The 17,258-nt window shown below is 39.4% G+C and overlaps 1 protein-coding gene across 1 annotated transcript in view; it reads left to right on the forward strand.

Moving 5' to 3' along the window:
* Nucleotides 1–17,258, forward strand: part of LOC140245048 (uncharacterized) — a 124,073-nt gene that overhangs the window by 78,775 nt on the left and 28,040 nt on the right.

The raw sequence follows: 17,258 nt of genomic DNA on the forward strand, positions 1-17,258 counted from the left end.
AAAGCAAGATGTTTTTGCGGCGTGAAATTTTCATGAATTTCAGCCGACAACCTTTTTTCGCAGCATGACGTTTTTCCTGAATCTTGGCTCTCACGAAAGTCGTGAAATTAAAATACATACAAATATTTCTGGTTTTACAGTACACACGGTATGCTAGGGAAGCATGATTTTACCATAATCTGTGAATTCCCCATAACCATCATCATTACATGAAATCCAATTTTGAATTCTAAATATTTAATTCCACCGACATGAACTCCTCAGAGAATAATGCTCTTGCCTGAGCAGAGAACAATGCTTTTGCCTCAGTTCTCAACTGCTTCATTTAAACGTTTGCTCTTTGCTTGACACATGATCTTTCCAGCACCACTATACTGGTCATTACCATTGTCGGGATATTTTCTCTCAATGAAATGATAATGATACCAATGTGGAATTGCTTCCTCCACTCTTGCATCATCCAGCTTGTCGTAGTCTCTACTGCTAATTCGGGGAACAGATCCCTGCCGTTCATAAAAGATACAAAACTGTAATTTACTAAAAGTGATCGTGGCTAGCGATTGGCGCTGATCACGTTGCATTATTGATTACGACAGTATCGTCAGACAGCAGTTATGCAGGGTGAACATGAATGTGGTGTGTGTGTGTGTGTATGTATGTGATTGTAGTCTTGGGATGCCTTTGACTTCTTTAGTGTAAACTGTCGACTGACAACATTGGATTTCACATTACTGTAAAAGTGGATATTTTCACAGTTGGCCAAGGAGATGAATTTCACATATTTTTAATTGCGCAGAATCAAGACGTTACATGGTGGTACATACATACAGGAAGCAAAAACATTCATCTGATGCTTTTATGTTTGTGCTAGTTTCTTGTTGCGCATAATGCGCGAAAATTTCCACTTTGATTACAGTAATGGCTGATTGTTGTATTATTAAGCAAGTACCATTTCCCTGACAGGGAAAGCAATTTGTGTAATCCCTGCATCAGCTGTCATCCTAAAACTCTTTCTGCCTCCATAGCATTACAGTCCCTGTCTAAAGGACACTTTTTTTTTTTCTTGCTTCATTTAATTAGGTTAGAATATAAATGAAAATGTATCGTATTCAAAAAGAATGAAAATTTATCATATTCAAAAAGATTTTGGTGCATCTTTGCCCATTGGTGCAAGAACCTCCCCCCCCCCCCTTTTTTTATTTCTTTTTCAGGTGCTGGCCCTTTTGAACAAATTGCAGTCTGATTATTGTGAGACTTCAGAAGTTCCCTGTGATGCTTTTGTTGCAAAATGGCACGAGTGGAGAATGAGAGATCAGTGGCCGTTCACCAACTTCCATTTCTGATGCTTGGCAACCATCCTCACTACCTGGAAATGAGCGGCAGTAATCACTTTTTGTGCGCGCGAACTCATTATTCCTGTTGGTAGTCAAGAAATGATCTAGTCTCCGACCCCCCCCCCCCCCCCCCCCCCCGTCATTTCTGCCCACCTTGGAGCATCCCCAGTCAGATATTGCAACATGCTGTTGTGAGTCACGGCCTGCCAATATTCCGGTGTCTCCAGCTTGCATTGATAAAGCCACCTTGAAAAGAAGTGGGGAGGGGGGGGGGGGGGGGGGGGGGGGGGGGGGGGGGGGGGAGAGTGGTACCTTTTTGAAATTACGTGATTGCTCATGCCTTCCTTCAACCATTTTGCAGACTACACACGTTCAGGCAGTCTTTCCATACCTGTTTGGCACTGAGCTGGTGATGGACCTAAAATAGAAGGAAAATGAACCAGAAAAACCTGCATTTATTTTAAAACCCCCTGAAAAAGAGGTACTGATCATGAGTCACAGGCATTGAAATCTTCAAGCGGTGACAGGTTACAAGTATCATGCTATCTAAAGAGTCATTGAATCATGATTTTAAAGAGCTGTACCAGGAAACAACAGCAATGTATATCTGAGTGGAGTACCATAAATGTCCATATTTTCACGTGATTAATTTTTTGCGCTGAGCAGCTCAAAAACATTTTCACAGGTTCTGGAATTCATGCTGCACGATTATCAAACCATTCAAACTGTGCAGAGAAAATTGTGAAGATTTTTTTTGCAGGTTTTAAAGAATTCATGCTGGCCAAAAGTAGCGCGAAATGCACAAAAATTAAATGCACTGTTAAAATTTGTGTGTTTATGGTATATTGTAATTGGCAAAAAAAAAAGAGAAAAAAAAAGAGAAACGATATTGAGCGTACATACCTACAATGATAAGGGGATTTTATGGGGGGTGGGGGGGATAGGCAGTAGAGAGGGGTTTGACTATGGGATGAAACTTTGCAAACATGACTGAGTTTTGATGTGCCAGAATATATATACAAAATGTCAGCGGTGGTTGTTGGAGGCTTTAGTTTCATTTTGAAGGAAGGATTTTTACCAAGGACAGCCAATTAGCCAAGCCGTACATGATTTACTCAGAAACCTGTGATCCCAGAGATTCTATTTGGAATCCCCCTGACATCAAGCTTGGTAAAGGTGTGATTAGTGACAAGTATATGTTGTGTTTACATGATTTTACAATTTTGCATGATATGCAAGAGAGGGGAAGGGCACGGACAGGGGATGGGAGGGTGTAATTTAGGGCCTGTGCTGGTGTGTTTGGGTTGGGAAGGTAGATTTGATCATATCATTGAACACTGGATAGAAAATGTCCGTACGGTGTATTTTTACACATTGTATGTCATGTATTGTTGTATGGTTAATTACATATTAGGCGAGTCATTAAAATAATGATTTGATTAGAAGTAATCTCGTATTATTCTTACTAATTGTCGCAGAAGCCCATGACATTATTGAATTCAATTATACATTAGCATGGGGGGTGTGAAGAGAATTATCATCTCATCATAAATTATTAGCTGAATTATGAAAATGATGGTTTCCTTGAGGAATTACTGGAGATACATTGGTGTTAAAGCTGTAACTGATGAAAGCAGTCAAAACAAAGTTGGAAGTAGGTAAAAAATTTGAGTCAAGGCAGGAAATTAACAATGTTATTATAGACTAATTGGTATCTCATTTGTTGATCAGACATCACTTGAGTATGAAATGATTGCCAGTCTAGTTATTTAAATCTGGGAGCACTCGTTCAAAATTATTTCAAATTGAGATGCACAATGTTATGCTTTGTATTTAGGAAAGACTTTTCTGTGAATTAGCACAGTGACAACAGTGCTTGTTGTCTGGGAGGAAGATTGACCCACAATAACTTTCCCTCTTTTTTTTAACTTCATTTATGCTATAAAGATCATGGGGAAAAGACTTCATGACTAATCTTCTCTTCATAGAATTTACAGGCAGTGTTTAGTCGACTACTGGGAGTCAAGGGGACAAATCGTATAGAGGCTGGGAGAAACAGACAAAGGTCATGCGGGATATCACACGTGATAAATACTCAGCAACTGGTGACTCGCTGTTTACAAACAGAAACTCGGTATTACAAGGATTCGGGGCTTGGCAAGGGGATGAGGGTGATAGTTGAGGCCGATAGTTGAGGCTGATAGTTGGCTGATAACTGAGGCTAATAGTAGGGCCGTCAAACACGCCGAACCGCGCCACTAGACAACGCATGAACGCAGCACGAGATGCTGTTTTTGTGATGGAATTTAACCCCTTTATTGTTTTTTGATCAATATGAATTTTTGGAATTGAAAAATATAACCTATTTTTACAAGGAATCAGAAAGAAAATTGGAGAAAAGTTTAAAAACCGCTGAGATAATCAATTTTGAAATGGCTATCTTGAGCGTCACGGCGACTCCCCGACCCTCCTTTGCGGAACGCGATTTTGCATCCTCGGAAACAAAGTCGAAACTGCGATGGATAGCTTATACCTACAGTCGCCGTTGAGGGCTCAATCAAATCTGTAGGGCTTGCTGTAACTAAATGCAGCCCCGCAATGACAATTTATCGATCAGAAAACTTTGTGAATAAGTTTTCAAACTTGAGCTAATTTTTTTTTCATAAGGCTGGTTGACTTTGAAAAATGCGGATCAATATTACAGAAATTTAACCTTTTTTGTATATCCATGTGAAATTTAGAGGTGATATTCAATACCAATCCAGTAGGAAAAACGAGTCAAACTTTGCAGTACGACTAGTGCTGCAGCTAGCTGCCTTACCGCCGAGGATGGTGTAGCTATGTACTGCGCGAACAACCGTACATAGCGCACAACGGTACGATCCCTTCTCCGAAATCGACTACACACGAAACCACCAGAAACGACGCCGACGGTGAGTGTTTATGCTTGAACATTGAAACATATTTCAATGATGTTTACAAAGTGATTGTATTTATGCTAAAAGTTTCTAAAAGAATGTTTTTTGTGTTGTAATTTTGTTACGAAACGTTCATGCATAATTTGCACTGAACTTCGGTAGACTCGTGCAGTGTCGACTGTCGTGACTGGTGTCTGCATTGGCCTGCCGCTCTCCGCATCCGGCAGGCAGGTGAAGACCTGTCGTTACGAAATTCCAACCCCACTACTTGCAAACATTTCTAACATCATTTACAGTTCCATATAACTTATGTTCAACAAAAAAGTAGCTTTAGATACCGTAGAATCTTCCAAAATATTAATCTGGAATATTTTTGCAAATGAAGCTAGAATTTTGAATGACTTAGTCATCAGACTCTACCTCTACGCCATGGTTTGCAACAAATTTATTTACCCTCTCACATCACTGTCGAGTTGGAATTTAAACTATGCAGGTACATACAGGTGTACACCAACCCCATTTGTAAACAATCTCAAGCCATTTTTTTTTTTTCAGAGTGAGTGCCTGGACCCCCTCTTCCCCGTCCCCCCTCCCTCATTTTCTGAATTGTAAGAATTATGACAGCTCAGGAGGTGAGCAGCTTGTAAACAATTTGTGTTTGTTTTGACCATGAATTTATTGTTTTCCTGTGTTTCTTTTTTTTCAACTACTTTCAGGTTATTCTACTGTGGGCTTCTGAAGCAAGGCCTGGACATGCTATTCGCCCATTTACAAGGTGGAAAGAACCACGCCTGCCTGTTTGTTGGTGGAGATTTGTCTTGTTGAGCTTTGCCGGGAATGGTCGGGCATAATGCATCTAACTGAGCGCGAGTTACGCATGTTAGCCAAACAGGTCGGGCTTGTTCCAGAACAACAACATGAGATTGTCCGAATTATAGAAGAAGATGGTAAGTGCCCCCCCACCTCTTCTCAATCTTTCTTTCTTTACATCATCAAAACAGTTTTCTGGCGCACGCCCCCCCCCCTATTTTTCGGCGACTGGTGCAACGAGGACTTTTTGTTGTTGTTGTTGTTGTTGTTGCTTGTCAGTGGATGTAACGGGGGTCTCCCTCTGGATTCCCCCTTGAATCGCACCCCCCTTTGAGCTCGGTAGGAGAAGACCTTTTTTTTTTTTTTTTTTTTTGCTTGTCAGAGAATTTCGTACGGGCCTGCATGTATCGGACTTTGCCCCGAGGTCCACGCCCCCCCCCCCCCTTTTCAGAAATCCTGGATCCGCCACTGACTACGGCACCATATTTTAAATAATTTTCAATTTATCATGGTAGAAAATTTTGTGGGAAAAACAAATTTAGCACCAAATCATTTTTATTTGAGATGTTATTCTCATTTTAACTTTTGGTAAAATTTTGGAAACGTCAGAGGGGGAAGAGGAGTGAAGATTTGATAAAATATGGAAGAATTAACCAAGGTGAATTTGTGGACCTGTAGTATGTAGAATTATGGTAAACAATTTTTTATTTCTTTTCCTTTCAGTTCAAAGTATATCCAGATTTAAATGATTTTGCATGCTGTAGTATGGTAAAATTAATTTGAAGTTTGTACTCTCTAAAAATCACTCCAAAATCTTCGAGTGATCCCTGACGTCACTCCAAAATGAGTGAAAATGAGCATTTTCACTCAAAATTCACTCCAATTTCACTCGAATTCACTCTTTTTTGTATTCACTCTTTTTAGAGTGAAAATTTTCACTCAGTTTTTTTTAGAGAGTACTTAATATTTTTTGTTTCATTTGTGGTTGGTACAATGGTTTTTTTTTTCATTCTTTTTCTTTTCTTTCATTTCTTTTTCTACTCCCACAGATTATGCTGCAGACTTCCCAATACAAGGTCCTGTGACTTATGCCATTGCTGCTCTTTTGCTTGGCATAATTGACAACCATAATTTGCCGGGAACATCCCTTCCACTTGCTTTATCTTGTGTGGACAAGTCTCTTCAGCAGGTTGGCACCAACATCAAACGAACGATTCAGCGTAAAGTGTGCAAAGTGGACACTATTGCAGAACTTTCGGTCAATATCGAATGCTTGTATGATCAGGATAGAGGATCTTTAGGACCTGCCTGTACAACTGCTGGGATAAATGAAGAATGGTTGAATGGTGATGCAGTGCTCCCCCCAGACAAAGTTGTTACTAATGGACATATCACAGAATTGCTGACTCATCTTAAGAAGTCTGGTGCTAGTTGGGAGACTGCAAGGACATGGTTGTCTCGTCTTTTCCCCAATAGTAAGTGCGAAGATCTGTTAATACAAACTATCTCAAGCAACTGGATTGATGTTCACAGACGAGCCAGACAACTACGGGGCCAAAAAAATAAGAAAACGGCGTTCTTGGATAAACCTTACCATGTGCCAACAAGAAAGGTCAAGACACCTGAATGTCAGCCATCAACTAGCATTAGCAATGACAGTCAACCTCCTGCTGAAGGTCGATCTCCCACAATCAAGCATATTCTGGAGATAGCAGAGAGTTCTCCAACTCCAATAAAGCCAAAACTGGTTAAACATATCAATGAACAAAATAAGGTCATATTTGAACAGCACAAGAAAATATGTGATTTAGAAAAGTCATTTGAAGAGTACAAAGAGAAATTGAGTGATGTCAAATCAAAGTATGCAAATGTTGTTGAAAAATATCTACTTGTCAAAAAGGATATGAAAAGTACTGAAAGATGCAGGAAACAGTTAGAAAGAGAAGTAAAGGAAATTGAAATAGAAGAAGAGAAACTCAGAAAGTTGGTTCAAGTACAAGAAAGTGTTATTCAGGAAAGTAAGTCTGGTAGAATAAAAAAGAAGCTGCAGTTTTCACAAGGTAAAGTTCAAGCCTTGCAAGAAAGTGTAGATAGATATAAAAGTGAACTAGAAGCAGAGAGGAGGGAAATGTCTGATGAACTTGCAAAGATTCAAGAAGAATTGAACTTGGAGAAGGGTAAGAAAAGAAAAGAGCAAAAGAGGGTTTGGTGGTACAAGAGTAAGGTGAAACCACTTGAAAATCACAATGACAATGAAATCAGAGAACTACTGAAAGGTGCAGCTTCTTTGAGGCTTCAGAATGATGACTTAGAATGTCAACTGGAAGAAGCAATGAATCAGCAGGTTGTGACTACATTCCAAGATGGGAAATTTGTTGATGGAGTTAGGCTGGTGGTCTATGATTTTCTCTCAAGAAATGTTGGTACCCGCCACGTCAGTGCCCTCATCAGGAGTGTCTTGGAGAACCTAGCAGGGCTGAATGTCGAGAGACTTCCGAAAGAAACTTTGGTTAAACTTATGGCTGTTGAGGCAGACATTGTATCCAAAAGACAGGTTGCTAAAGCCCTCATGAAGTCTAGCAATGCCACCCTTCACATGGATGCAACAAGCAAGAAGCAGCGACACTTCTACAGCATCCAGATCTCAACTGATGAGAGGAGTTATTCTGCTGGTGTTACGGAAGCTGTCTTGGGTGATACAAAAACTCAAGTTGAAGTGACAAAGGTGTTCATTGAAGAGTTGTCGGCACTCGTATCTAATGCAGATAAAAACTCTGAAGAGCATAAGCTTCTCTTCAACATCAGAAATACTATGGCTGACAGGGGCCCTACATCTAAATCATGGGTTGAACAGTTAGAAATATGGAGAGAAGAAGTCCTGAGGAAAAATCTAACAAGCTTTTCTGATATGTCTAAGGAGGCTATTGAGGAGTTGTCCAAAATAAATGATTTCTATTGTGGGAAGCACTTTCTGTTGGGTTTAGCTGAACGTACAAAAGTTGGCCTCTCTATGTGGGAAGACGAGGTTGCGGACATCACCGGCTCAATTGGCATGGAAGCCTTGCCAGAATTTGCAAAGTGGAATTGTCAAAAGCCAGCAGGCCTTCGCTTTATTCGAACCTCATGTGAACTCGTTGGAACTGGTGCCAAGGATCCACATGGTATTCCGGAGGACTTCAAGGCCCACCTTTCCCCTGGTGAAAAAAACCACATTCCTCTCTTCGAGCATAACCGCTTTAACATTGTTTTTAAAGCAGCTTCTGCAGTGTATCACCACAGGCTTCAGTTGAGAGATCTCCTGCTCAAAATGCAGAATGACAACAGGCTGCACAGAGCTGTCCTTGAGGATAGTGCAAACACAGTGGTTTTAGCAGAGGTTCAAGCAATAGCTCTCTTGGAGAAACATATCACAACACCTCTTGCTACTGTTACCAGCAGAAAAGATCACATCCTTGATCTTCGTAACTATTACATCAGACTTAGAGAATTCTTGAAGGAGATGATTCATGATCCAAGTGCAATTCTTGAAGGTTCTGCTGTGCTCTTTGATGACTGCCCACCAATCAAAGATGAAGTGTGGTATTCCATCTACGATGAGGTCGCAGAGGAGCAAGAAGCCCTGGTTGACCAGCTGGTGTCTGTTCTGTGTGCTAGCCTTTTTGTTGTTCTTGAACGCCAGCTGTTCGACTTTGTGCATGGGAAATGGGCAAGTGAACAAACAGCAAAAGTTTTTGGAGAGACAGCATCAGTACCAAGGAACAATGACATTTCTGAAAGAGACTTCTCGGGTCTTGATCGGCTTTTGAGAGCAAAATCTACAGCCAACCTAGACTTCATAGAAGGAATCATCTTGTACGTGAACAACCAGACTGGTGACTACCTCCGCCAGTTGTCCTCTGATGATCTTGCAAGTGAAATCAAATCAGCCATGGCTACTGCGAGGGAGAAGACTAAACACTTCAAGAAGAAGAAAGCATTGCTCCGTCAAACACGTAGAGATGTAGTAGCTGCAAAACAGAAACACAGAGAAGAGCTGAAAAGGAATAGAATGATACAACAGCAGAAAGTACAAGATGGAATCCAAATTGATGGCCAAGTCAAGAGTCCAGAAGAAGTTGATGAACTGCTCAGGAAATATCAGTCGGTTTCGGAACAAAAAAAGGCTCTGACAAGACAATTGAAATTCTATAGAACACTGAAAATTCCAGGCGTGCCACCACAGAAGTATTTCATTACAAGTCAGGGCAAGGCCCTGCCCATTGAAGTTCTCAAAACAAATTTACTGTTGGTGATATCATCATGGAAGGCTGCTATGGTTGATGACAGTGGCGCAGTTGATACCGAGGACATTCCCAGTACATTGTCGAGCATTAAATCGCGATCCACAAGCATACTTGCCCTGAAACGGAAACTAGTGGAGGAGGCTGATTCAGAAAGGCTGAAAAAAGAAAAAAAATACAAAAAGTCAGACTCGGGACAACGAACTGATTTTCCAGGAGATGCAATTATTGGGAAGAGAATTCGGCATAAATTCATGATAACTGAATCTAAAAAGTGACAGAACGGTGGTATAAGGGAACAGTGTTGCATAAGGCTGCTGGGGAAGAGTTAACGGTGATAAGTGATGAAGATAAGGATATAGTGAGTCAAGGCTATTCATTGTATATGGTAAAGTATGACAGAGAGGATCAGATTGAACCATTTGCATTGGCCTGGGATTGGGAAAATGACGATTTGGAGCTGTTATAAGGAAGGAAACATGAATTAAAATTGAATAAAATCCAGACATCTCTGTGCTGTCAGCAAGTGAAGAACAATTTGAGGAACTTATCCTTGAAAATTAGAGCAGATTTAGATAATCCATTCTGATCATTAGGCCCATGGGGTTCTCTTTTTAAGTTGGGAACTGAAACCCTATAAAGCCAATTTATAGAGTTCACGACAGTTACAAAACACACAGAGTTGGCACTTTAAGGGACCAGTAAAGGGAGTGATCAAAATTCATAACTCTTGAGATGATTGTAAACATTTCCATTTTCTCTACTTCTACATTCACTAGATGTTCATACAAGTCTGGATTTTATTCCCTTTTAATGATTTTGCAAAGGTAATACTGCTTTACGTTAAGTACAGCTTTACGTTAAGTACAAAATTACATTGCAAGTGAAAACGTTCTGATTAATGTGTTGGTAGTACACAGTATGCACATTTATTTGAAGTAGAATATCAGTAGAAAAGGCAACAAAGGACTCCAAATCAACACAACAGATCCAAGGCGGCTTTAATTATTCAAAAAAAGTATTTATTAGATCACATGGCTTCTTATTTCAATAACAAGTATAATTCATTTTCAACATTCTGTACTGATCTTCATCAGGATTCACAAAGGTGCATGAAGAATATTGTTCTTTTCAAAAATCAAGGTTCACTGTACTGTAATTGCATTTTTTCTTTCAGAAGTAAGGTTTTAATTTCTAACTAAATACATGTACTGGTATTCAGCATCAAAATACTGCTCTGAGGAAATTGTAATCCCTGATTATGTTACATTTTTGTTGCAAATTACATCCACTTTATGTATTGTGCTTTAGGTTTAATACAACCTGTATAAATACACCTGATTGTAAGCTTTCACAATTTTATGCATATTTAATTAGGTCATATTCTAATGTGTCTAATTCATATGCAGTTATGCATGATGTGAAAACTGAACTTCATTTTCTTTTAAACAGGGATTGGTTACGACATTGTACTTATCACAAATGTAATTTGCGTAAACGTGACTGAAATAACTGTTTTGTCACCTTTAACAATTTTACGCATATTTAATTAGCTAAAGCTTTAATGAAAAAGATAGATAATGATGATTTTTTTTATCAAAATATAGACATGATATAAATTATGCCTGACATAACATCAATTTGAGCCTGTATTATCATATGCTATACCTGCTGACCAATTTTCAAACTTGAATGAGGCTCAAGAGCCTCAAAAATGCATTTTTGCATATCTAATTAGCAAATATGCATATTTAATAAGCAAAATTGGCAACATTTGGTGTTTAGGGACAACAATTCGCCAATGCTGTGCAAAAATGAGAAATACTTAGGACTTTTTGATAATAACATCTTATAAGAGGCATTACAGACATACCATATATGTAATTTGGTTCTTATTCAAGATTGTTGTCAACCATAAAATGATTACATAAATATGCAGATTTTGGGAAATTCCCATAATTTGAGCTTGAAAATGGCATATTTTAGCACAATGTCCACACTTTGACCCCCTGTATCTCCACTGTTAAGTGCTGAAACTTGGTAGAAATGAATGATATCAAGAATGTTAATTACATACATGCATGAAAATAACATTTGATACATTATATGTTATTTAATCAGAAAATAAAAAGATGCGAAAACATGATTTTATTGATTTCTGGTATTTTCTATTTTGTTGTCTAGTGAAAAGTCACAATATGAAACATTCATTTGGCTATATCTTCACAACCGCTGCTCTGATTTCCAAAATTCAAACGGTTTTGTAAATGTTTTCACTACTACTACAAGACAAAACACTAATAAAAACATTTTAAACAATTTGAATTTTTTCATTGACAGGCCTACTAATAGTTGGTCGCTGTCGCAATACAGCCAGAGAGTCCACACTAATGCATAGATGTGCCATTTGTGCAAAAGATTTGTTTGTGAACAATAAAAGAAAGTAGGAAAAATGAAGAGGCGAGAAACCTATGTTGGGTAGTAAGGGATGTCACAGATAAAAAAGACAGTGAAATTAAAAGAAAATATTGCATGTGTGCCAACTATATGTTGTATTCTTTTGCAAGTTGAAGTGCAGATTTCATACCAAGGTGCAGACATCATAATTCTTTGTGTTGTAATATAAGTATTTATTAGATTATAGGTGCTTAAAATCTAATGTGTAAGCTATTCTTTTTCTAAGAATAGCATGCCAAGTGTCATCTTACTCAACCCATAGTCAATATTTCAGGGCTTTTATGGTTATCAGAAGTTTTCTTGCATTTGAACTTTGTCGCTCTACTTGGGCAAGATCATGTGGGCATTGCATCATCACATGGAACAACTTATCTTCTGTTTCTTCATATTTTTTTCCTCGAGCAATTCTGGTGCTCGAAAATAGAATCTCTGTAATCAACAGGTGAAAACACTGAAATTTTCCTTTTAGACACTTTTTCGGCACCTTGTGGTTTCCCTGTTCATGGCACTTTCGGCACAGTAAAATAACAAACAAACAAACAAACAAAAATACCCCACAAAAACAAAAACCCACCTTGCCCTTTTCCTGGAGCAAATTCTGCCTGTTCTGAGAAGAGCTACTGTCGTGTTAAGGCGGCTGCAAAAGCAGAGAGACAAGGTGTTTTGCCAGATCTAAGTGGGGGAAAAAATGGCAAAGGCAAATGTGCAGTAGGCCTATATGATATGCAGATCTTGAACCTTGAGGCAAGCTGTTTTTGCTTGATTTACATGGCAAAGAGCTGCTGAGGCAAATTTACAATATCATACGAAATGCAGGTTTTGAACCAAGAGTTGCAGTTTGACAGATATTTCATATTTTGTAATTTCTTACTTGCCGTGTTACGGTGGTAAGAGGAAACACAGCATGTTTCTCTGGATAGTGTCATTTTAGAGTTCTTAAATTTCAGGATACGTTTTGATAAAATTTCCCCACGACATTTGTTTGCGGCATTTCAAGTCAGTTTGGGTATTCGTATATCAAGTAATAATGGGTATATTTAAAATCAAGTGATGCAGGACAGGAAAGATATTTCGTGCATGTCGGTATTAATGTAAAGTAGAGCAGTTTAGGAGGGAGTAGTGGTGTAGTCAACAGGCAGGGTGAGTCAGAAACGTGCAAGGCAAGAAGTAGATGGTTTGTAATGGCCATGGAGGGGGTACTGCAGAAGATGCCCTGCCCCCCTCCCACCCCCCTCTTTGGTAAAGAGGCAGTGATTATTGGGCATGCTTGCCGAAAGTAGATAGAGAAAGGGAATGGAGCGATGCTGTTGTGGAGGAGGCCAATTGACTTGGGTTGTGACGGACGACAAGTGGGGAAGTGGGGGGTGGGGGAGCGAGATAGAGCACAAGCTGTAACGTGCACAAGTGGGTATGGATGGAAACGCATATTTCTAGGGGGTACTGGGACATGTATGTATGCGTGCGCACATTGCATGCTTCAACTGCCACCAAGAATCAATAGACCAGAAAGACAAATTACTTCAAAACCTGGGCTCTCTCCTGTTTTATTTTTCATTCCGATTATGAAATATAATCTTGATACTGTAAAATGAGGAATGTTTGTGTGCATAATTGATTTTGCAAAATTAAAATGCACACCAAAGTTCGTGTCTACACTCTATGCGTTGAATGCCAGAGACAGTAAAAATTACATCCCGCGCAAAAGGCCCTTGCCTCCAATCCTCAAAAATTTCATGTGGTGAAAATATCTTGCTTTACACTAGTCCCATATGTCCATATTTATGTTGCTTCTTCTGTACTTGTAGTCTTGATCTGGAGAAGAAGAGAGAGAGAGGAGACAGCATGCTGTGGTGTGCACAAGAGTGGATGTGTTGGGGGGGGGGGGGGGAACAAGGGAGGAGTGGCAGGCGTACAGCTGTTTGTGTGCATTGACTAATGCGACTCCCTCGGTTCTTGGAGTGTGCCGTCGCCAGGAGGCAGAGAGCTCCGTTCAAATCTCCACGTTTTCGAGACTGCCATCGTTGCGTGCCCTCGTCACGGGCAGACACGCCAGAGAGCGGCCAGGAAGCAAGTTGACGCTCTGCAGTGTGGTCCAGCATACGTTGACATGCAATCACGCATCGTGGCATGAGCACTTAATTAAGGAGCAGTTGAAAGTCTGCAGTCTGTATTCCTTGCTGGTGGTAATTAGCTTGTTACTTGGATTAGAGTCAAGTAGCCATACATAACGATTCTATTGACCGATTCTGTGACGCGCTATGTGTATTTTTGGCATGGGCAGCGCCATTACTGCGGTGTATCAGCCGACCCCCCCTCCTCTCTCCCCACCCCTCTCATGCGCGCAGAATGAAAAACTGATGCATGGTTGCTTTAGCCAATGGGCGTCTCGTACTGAGTGCGCGAATGCTTGCTTAGTGCGCGAACCTTTGTTACAAGTGCGCGATAAACATGTTGCCCGTGGGGTGGGGAGAGCAGGGGGGGTCGGCTGAGACACCGCAATTTGAGCTCATGGCTGCGCCCAGTGCCATAAAATGTCTGCTGCCCTCAACGAACCCGAATCGGTCAATACCTTTGTGGATGGAATTCAGCACAAGAACACAGAATGATGTAAGAGCAAAGGTACAAGAAAATTTATTGGCATAACACTTTTCTACAGCAATCTTCCCCTCCCACCATATTATTATTTTCAGTCTCCACCTTGGAAGATAACTGGAGGCATGATGCATGTTTTTTAGTGGTCTGTCTGTCTGTCCCTCCCACATCTCATTATTAGGACTTGGGGGGGGGGGGGGGCATTAAAATGCAGTGGCTTTTCTTGATACCTGGCCAAGGTAGTGCACTTGAAATGAAGATGCGCTGATTAGAATTTCGGTTTCTTTTGTGAAAATGTAACTAAATACACTGTTACGTTGACAAGGAAAGAGGTGTGTAAAGGACACTGTGTACACTCTACTCCCGGCAAGTTGAGAATGGTGAAATGTAATGATACCCTACATGAAGTAATGACTTCCTGATTATCTAGGTCTTCCAACATGACATTCTTTTGTTGAATGAGTCTTGAAATCTTCAGTTTTATTTTACTTTCTTTGAACTTCGCATACCTCATTATAAATGAATATTTATTTTCATTGCATTTCATTTCATTTTTTTTTTATTGTCCATATCATGGATATTAGTTTTGTTCACATGCTTTTACAAAACAAAAACTACAATATACAATTACTTGAACAGCATTCAAATGACATATAAAACATAAGAGAGGCATCTTTTTGCCAAAATTATAAAACAGAAAAAGATTATATAGCATATCTTATATCAACATCAATTTTCAAACATTCAGCCTCTTATATATCTTCATCTTTTAACTTCTCTTTCAAAATGTTCTTAGATTTGTGTGAATGAATGCAAGGTTAGTAATTCATCCATACTTGACATTTCATCATAGATCAAGTGCTGATCTTTATGTAAACCACTGTCACTTTCTTTTTTTTTTGACGGGAGTGTAAATGTTGTATAAAAACATTAGCATTTGGAGAAATAAAGCAAAGCTCTAGGTAAATCAACAATTGGCATTTTAAAGCAGATGTGATTATATTGTGAGTGGACTATTTGGGTTTAAAATGCATCATAGTCATAACCGAAAGAAATGGGCAGTTACATTTTGTTTGCTTGAAACCTTTCAAATCATGGAAAGATTCTCTTTGTACTTTTGATTCCCTTTTGGTGTTGAAAAGATAGGTTGCATACAGTCAGGTATAAACTTGAGGGGCTTTTATGTCCGTGATTAGATACTCCCTGGTCTTATTTGATCAATAGTTATACAGGCCTATCAATGCTTCCATGAAACGGGTCTCAACCTTCAACATCCCCCTCCCCCCACCTTTGTGATTATAATGAAGGCCTATAATTTTTTCAACAAAAAGGTTTTCGACCTTCAACATTCCCCCACCCCTGGAAAGTTGTGTTGATAAGTCGGTAATTACTCTACACACTGCTATGTGTTTCCTTGATCAATTAACAGGTCCATTTCTCTCTCCAGCTATAATGCCATAGGCTTCTCACGTGTGTTTGTGTCCGTCGGCACTTTAATCACATGTATAATTTCCAGCGGCCCTCCAATTTGTAGAAAACTCCATTGCAATTTGCTGGGAAAGTCATTTCCTAAATAGGGTTGGCTCCAAAAGTTGATTACCATATCATCCTGTTTGTCAACCACGCAGCAGAATTGCTGTATGTTTCGGAATACACAAAGATAAAGAGGAGGGAATATTAAAAATGCACATGCTTTGCCAGGGTAGGCAGCCACACCCTACATGTATGTTGTACAAATATGTATAACAATTTATCATAAACTTTGGCATAATATCTTAGCAGATAAATATCAAAGTGATCATTCATGTTCACTAAGCTCTCTCCTAGCAACATTGCAAATATGATTAGATTTTTTTTTTTTCTGTGTCAATTACAAGTTTACACTTAATGTAGCATTTCACCGATGTCGGGGAAATTCTGCAGAACTAGATGTGATACCGGGTGTTGAGTATTTGTATTTAGGTTGAGTTGTTGAATGTGCTGCAGAGATGTATGGGCAAACATTGTACAAGTTGTCATACAAGTATTTTTTTGTTGTTCTTTTTTTTTTTGTTAGCAGGTGTGTACAAATTTTCTTCAGGTTTGCTGTGAGATGGCTTGGCACAAAGAGGGTAGTACTAGAAACCAGTAGTCTTTTCACTATCAATTCTTCTAGAAGTTGGAAGTGGTAGTGTAGTATAACATTTTTGTTGTTGAGTATACATCTGCCTAGATTGAGGGGAATTTTGATGCTGCTATAAAAAAAAAAGAAGAAAGGTACATGCTTGGCACTTAACTAAAATAACCCCGTAATGGCAGGATTTCCTCCCCATTTGTGCTCTATTCTGGCAACATTTGAGGATGAACTGCACAACAGCATAATAATGTACATGGAGTTATTCATTGTGGTGCAGTAGTTGATTATTGAGCAAATGTGCTAATGCAGTTTCATCCTTTTTTTGGGGGGGGGGTGGGAGGAGGGGTGGAGGAACTGTATATTTCATTTTTCATATTATGTTCAACCCCGAAATGCTAAGTAAATGCGTGTGAAGTTTAGATCAGCTACTTGTACATTTTAGTGCTGCATTGGGATTACATTTGCCTTGCATATTGCACTTCAAAGCTACAAGATGGAATGTCGAGTCAAAGTAAACCACTCATTGGATGCAATACGTCTGGTTGTTATTCCCCTCATAAGTGTCAATTCGAAATTGTGTAACATATTAACAAATTCATATAATATTTTGTGAACTCGGGACTTGTAACACAATTTCGCAAGTGTCAGAATTAATGGTAGAGAACCATGGTAACATGATGAGAAAGAAGTGAAAAGTTTGATCGCAAAACAAGCAAGCTCCATTCTTGACAATAAGAGGTGTTTGCAATTA

Source organism: Diadema setosum, chromosome 22, assembly GCF_964275005.1.
Source record: "Diadema setosum chromosome 22, eeDiaSeto1, whole genome shotgun sequence".
Classification (NCBI taxonomy): domain Eukaryota; kingdom Metazoa; phylum Echinodermata; class Echinoidea; order Diadematoida; family Diadematidae; genus Diadema; species Diadema setosum.